This window comes from Capsicum annuum, chromosome 12, assembly GCF_002878395.1.
Source record: "Capsicum annuum cultivar UCD-10X-F1 chromosome 12, UCD10Xv1.1, whole genome shotgun sequence".
Lineage (NCBI taxonomy): Eukaryota > Viridiplantae > Streptophyta > Magnoliopsida > Solanales > Solanaceae > Capsicum > Capsicum annuum.
In genome coordinates, this window is record NC_061122.1 from 93,640,418 (window position 1) to 93,646,713 (window position 6,296).

General features: G+C 32.9%; 1 non-coding gene across 50 annotated transcripts; it reads right to left on the reverse strand.

The window, feature by feature from the left end:
- Window positions 1–238: 238 nt before the first annotated feature.
- LOC107850780 lies at window positions 239–5,884 on the reverse strand. Of its 50 annotated transcripts, none has more exons than XR_007047832.1 (7): window positions 5,387–5,875; window positions 4,350–4,410; window positions 3,525–3,614; window positions 2,897–3,037; window positions 2,673–2,747; window positions 1,030–1,134; window positions 239–575 (listed from the first exon to the last, which is right to left on the reverse strand). It is a non-coding gene; the product is annotated as an uncharacterized LOC107850780 (transcript). The 50 variants fall into 50 exon arrangements; XR_007047850.1 differs by having other exon boundaries at window positions 2,673–2,744; window positions 3,521–3,610; window positions 5,703–5,874; XR_007047847.1 differs by having other exon boundaries at window positions 2,673–2,744; window positions 3,521–3,610; window positions 5,387–5,693.
- Between the last annotated feature and the right edge of the window lie 412 nt (window positions 5,885–6,296).

Consider the following 6,296-nt stretch of genomic DNA (forward strand, 5'->3'; position numbering starts at 1 on the left):
TGAAACTAAAATTGAGATTTTGTTTGAACATTTTCAAATTTTAACAATTTTGTTGTCTTGAAAATACTATTTCAAATCTAAAAAACAATTAGAGTTTAATCAAATGTAGATAAGACTTGGGTTATGTCTTAGTAGGAGTGGGTTATGGATATTTGAATATTTGTCCAACTTTAGCTAAAAGGCATGGATAGGCAGATTATGAAACTTTAGTGTTAATTTGTCAATCAAACACCAAATATCACAAATTGATTTTTCCAAACACCTCATAAGTGTAACAGTTTAAACAATCGATGGCCTTAATTAGCATTCTTATGTCTAAACGATGCAATTAAATGAATTAATTCAAGTTATTGTTCACACTCATTCCTAACCCATATCCCATTTGTCAAGGATGATATGGGTTCAGAGGTAATTGCGGTTTGCAACCCCCAAGTCTTGGTGAAAATATAAAATAGATGCAAAACCCATATCAAATAGCTAATTAGGAATCCACGTGAATTTTTATGCTTCTTTTCTAGCGTTCTTGACCCCTCATTGACTCGACTGATTTGCTCATCTTTATTTTCAACCTTTACCTGCACAAATGAGCATTATACATGAGATTAACATCAGATCAATGAAAATGCATGATAATTTAAGCTTAAAAAGTGCTAACAAATCGTCAAATTGACGACTTATCAAACACCACCAATATAGAAGCAAAAGCAATTGCGATTCCCTGGCAGATTATAGGGCAAATCTAGCATTGAGTGAACTTGGTTGACATGAGTTCAGGACCTCTATGGATCTACCAAAGAGTGGGAGGGCACTAATTAATCAGACAAATATCAGTTTTCAAATCTCAGTTTTAGTGCAAGGCCAATCAAGATAATGGAAGATACAACATAAAATTTACTAGAAGAGTAACAGGGAAACAATAGATACTACACAGGTATCAACAAAGGAGAAGGAACCCTCTTACAAAGATATAAATCATGTCAATATATCTAGAAAAGAAGGCAGAAAACAGATGATGAAAAAAATTCAAACCTGGGAAAAAATGCTCAAATCTTGTCCCAACCATGCAGGAATTGTAATTCCTACTAGTTTTTGAGAATGGAAAATAAAGTAATCAGCAGAAGAACCTAGAGGAAGCTGAAGCAGAAAAAATGTAGAGGAAGTAAATACCAATCCATACTCGAGGCGGGATGGACAAGGGTGAGTCTTGTACAACACGAAATCATGAAACCAGAAAGAGAATAAAAGCTACTCAGCTGAAGTTTACAGATCTAAAAAGAAAAAAGAAAGAAAAAGACTCTACCTCAGCTGACAAATGAAGCAACAAAAATGGAAGGGAGGAGTACTTACACCATCTCCTTGTATCTCTTTTTAAGACATCATTGCAACAAATCACATTCTTTTCAGCCATATCCATATCGGCGTATATTTTACAGCATTTGGCATGCTTATCATATGTTTCTGGTGTTATTGGAGGATGTTTTCCTTCATGACGGTTTCATTGATAGCAAAAATTGAAATATAATACTCCCTTCGTTTAAAAAAGAATGACCTAGTTTGACTTGGCACGGAGTTTAAGAAAATAAAGAAGACTTTTGAATCTTGTGGTGTTAAATTAAAGATATGTCAAATTTCCCAAAATGCCTGTCAATCTTGTGGTCTTAAACATGCCATGTGGAAAGTTAAAATAAAAAAGTTGCTAAAAAGGGAAAGGGGTCAATTCTTTTTCAAACGGACTAAAAAGGAAAGTAGGTCATTCTTTTTTAAACGGAGGGAGTATTTTCTATGAACAATAAAAAAGAGAAACATATAACACTTGTAATAACCTCAAAAAAAATATTGCCAAGCTAAAATGAACATAAAAGTAGAAGGGTATTCTTTAACAAAGAGATTCATTAAGTTGGTGATATTATTTTTTCAGATTATGACAATGTCTCCTTTTACAAAAAATTTGTACCTATTTCAATTCTTTTTCAATAGTTTCTACTTGCTATAACATTTTAACCTGCATTCTTGAGATGATTCCTATAATTAAATATTGTGGATTTGGAAAATGATTGCATAGAATATGAGAATTAACGAAGATACACGGTCTTAGGAATTATATATATAGCCTATCATTAATCATAAATAAAGCAGGGTATGTTCTTGGATAACAAAAAATGTGCATCAAAAAATTGTATGTGAAAATAAAAAGTCATCCAGAAAGCCATAAAATAACTCAACTGATACTTTATTGTATCTTTTGAGAAGCATTACAAGTTGGATAGAGTAAACATCATTTGACTCGGAAACAACATCTTTATATTCTCAAAGGTAGGGGTAAGGCCTGCATATACTCTACCTCCCCAGACCCGATTTGGGGAAATACATACACTATACGTTTTTTTTGTTGTTGCTGTTTATTCCATTTCCAGAAATGATTTGCTTTTGTTCCAGAACTGCCCATCAATATAGAAGCTTATTCATTTGTGTTGATGATTATTATCAAATGGAGAAAACTAGAAAAACATGTGGTAATATTCCACTTTCTTGACATTATACCAAAAGGAAAATGTACAAAAAATTACAACAGAAGGAGGAAGTTGATTCATTTCACATGCAATCTGATAATGAAATGACCCAAAAAGTCATACATAAAATAGAAAACAATGACCATTAATAACAAACCAGACCTCGCGTCAATCTCTTTTTTGAATAGTAGGTTCTCTTGGCTTGTCTGCTTTCCTTGCAGCTTCTGATCTTTCCTGCTATTGTCATGGTTTAGACAATTAAAAGGAAGCAGAAATTTTCCCGAGAGAAGGAAAGGAAATAGTCACCGAGCTAGTACTAATATTAAAAAGCAACTTTGAATCTCTAGCAGAAGGCCGTCTATCGTACAGAAAGATAAGTTAAGTACCTATTTTCTTCTATATATGAATTGCACAAACTCAATGACTCCATAGAAACATTTTCTTCTACATTCAGATTGCATTAACTCAATGAATCCATGGTGGAACGCCCATTAAGGTTTCAACAGCCACCCGACTTCCTCTTGTAGCTACAAGAAGTATTGGCTTGTTACTATCTTTTAGAGATAATAGAAGTTATATGTTGGTATCAATCGACAGTCCTTTAGGGAATTGCTAATTGAATTTTTTTTTTCCAGTGACTTGTTCAAAAATTAACTAAGTTGATGATTGAAGTTCCCTGTTCACCCAGAAGAAAGTTTCTGAATACAAGGGAATTCATAAAAATGTATTAAGTACACACACCGAGTCGCTAATCCAGATCAGAATGAATCACATCATACTAAGTTACAAATATAGTAAACCAGGACAAAAAGAAGACTTCCCGGTCCCATCAAGTCATATCTCTAGTTGTATCACACGCAATACACTAGCTCTTACATCTATTATGTCAGTGTTCACTATAATGAATGATTAATCAAGAAGACACGAGACATTTCCGCATAGACTTATGCAAACGGTAATCTATAAGGAAGCTTCACAATATTACAGAATGCAGCAAAGCTAAGCAGTACCTACACTTTCTTTAGCTAAATATTCTGACCCCAAATGAGACCAGTTGATCTATCAACCCGAAAGAAACATGTCTCAGTTTACATCAAAACCTGTCTGAACCAAAAAATCCACCAGTAGGACCAGAAAAAATTAGATTGACTGAGTACATAATTAGTAAAATACCTAGACCATAATCTTGGTTTTATTGAAAAAGACGGTCCCATAAGTGAAATAAATGCTCCCACAATCAACAACAATTCCAATTTGGTGTAGCATATTTAAAAATCGCTTCAGAGAGAACACGAATTTTTATATTTATTTTTCCTTTATGGATAAGTGGATATAAAAGATTCTTTTTCGCCCAATAAACCATCTTTGAGTATGTAAGCAATATTTTCCCCAGCAGGTAAAGGATGCCTTACTTAATAGACCATCATGGATTACGCCTTCATTTCAACAAATCATGCTCAAAGAAGGATATATAAGAACCAAACGTGCTAGCTATACTCTATATTTCAAAAGGGTCTAAAAGAAGAACATACATAACTTCAAATGGAATACAACAAACAAGACCACAGGGGAAATGATCTACTGTATATGTTTCCTAGTGTGTCTAACAATAGATATCAACAGTCGAGACTACACAAACTCCACTTTGCAAGTTGAACACAACATGTTTGAATTCTATTCACTTTTTATTTCTTGAAAAATTTTGTTTGGGCTAATAGAACTTTTAATTACCCAGTTATTGATAAATATTGATTCAAGTCCCTACAATAGTAACATCAGTTAACTTATTGATATACATCATAATGTAAAATAACTCTACTAAGCAGATAATATTTATACTTAAGCAATCTGCCAAGACCACTCGGTGGGAATATATTGGAAATGTTGTTGTTGAAGCAATCTGCCAAGAGAAAAACTGTGAATCAACACATATCTGTCAAAACTCCATCACTAAGAAATGGATACCAAGGAGAACATAGAGGAATCGTGAAATAAAAACCGTTACCTAGAAGCAATAGAAACCAAGACACTAAGAAGAGAGGCTTAGACAGAGCAATGATCGAGTAAAATGACCTAAAACCACACTTAATTTTACATCATAAAGGTGGATTATTGTTAAAAAACTGGCTACGGTGGATTATTCTTCTGCTATTTCTCAGTTATTGCATTGCTAAACTATGTCGTGGTTCTCAAGATGCGGGAAATGAGATTGAGATGGTTTGGACATGTGATGAGGAGTGGCACGGATGCCCTAGTTCGGAGGTGTGAGAGGTAAGCGTTGGATAGTTCAGGCGGGATAGTGGTAGGCCGAAAAATATTGGAGGGAGGTAATTAGACATGACATGAAACAGTTACAGCTTACTGAGGACATGATCCCAGATAGAAAGGTACGAAGGATGCAAAGTAGGTTAAAAGGTTAGTGTGTGTGGGTGAGTTGTAGCCAATAGATAGGTGTGTTTTGGGTAGCCTTGCTAGTAGTCATAGGACTTTGTACATAAGGTGGAGTCTCTAATTAGGAGGGCTGAAGGAGGTGGATGCTTGCTGTTTGTTAGTGCATAAGTACTACTTTGTGGGTGTCTTATTCATGTTATTTCATCTTGCTCATGTTTTATTAAGACTTTATTTACTGTCCTTTTGTCTGGAGCCAAGGATCTATCGAACACAACTTTTCTATCTATCGAACACAACTTTTCTACTTTTTCAGAGGAGGTGGTATGGACTGCATAAATTTTACACTTCCCAAACCCTATTAGATGGAAATACACTGGGTATGTCGTTGTTGATGATGTTCTGAAAGAAAAGAGAAATAATCATTTATTTAGCTGATTTATAGACACGTAAAAGTAAAGAAAAAAGATAGATCTATAAATTCATACCCGTGGCTTCGACAGATTGTGATGGATGTCCTGGTAAACTTACATCAACAGTTGAAAATGTAGATCATGTAATGAACCTTTTTTTCTCTACATTCATACTAAAAAAACTGAATTTTTTCATAATCTGAAATCGAGTAACACATATATGCTAACCTTATTGTAAATTATATAGAACACATGAAATACTACCAAGTTGAAAAATAAAACCCATAAATTTTTACCAGAAACTCATCAATCTGGAATTGAATCTAGAATTTAAGAGAACATATACAAGTACAGCACATCCACATCCGAAAAAAGAATAAAAAAATTGTACCCCATGCTCGGAAAAAGGTTTGTACTGCATAAGCAAAGCAATTTGTTCATCAAGATATCCAGTTCAGATTGGTATTACACTAACACTAAAATGATAAATTATAAATACGTATAATATTGGTTATAATATTGGAGAAAGGATATGGAAAGATTGATAAAATACTTTTATTTGACTATATAAAAATTAAAAATATGCAATATATAATATACCTTCAAAAAATATAGAAGAATTAATAACTTAAAACAAATAAATAAGGAATTACTCGACTACATAAAAATTAGAAATATCAAACATATAATATAGCTTAAAAAAATATAGAAGAATCAATAAGTTAAAACAAATAAATAAGGAATGTTATGACATAGCTTTAAAAACAATATGATAGAACTCGCTATCCGCAAGTACGGTCGTACTAAATAGTTTGTATTTATTATAAATTTTTGGTATATTAGATTCCTCTTATAGCACTTATTATATTTTTTTCTATAGGTTTTACAATACTATCATCTGCTAAATATAGTTCTTCTCTAAAACATGTTTTTATTAATCTTTTTATTTCTTCAAGGTGTATATATATTTTATTGGATCTTTACT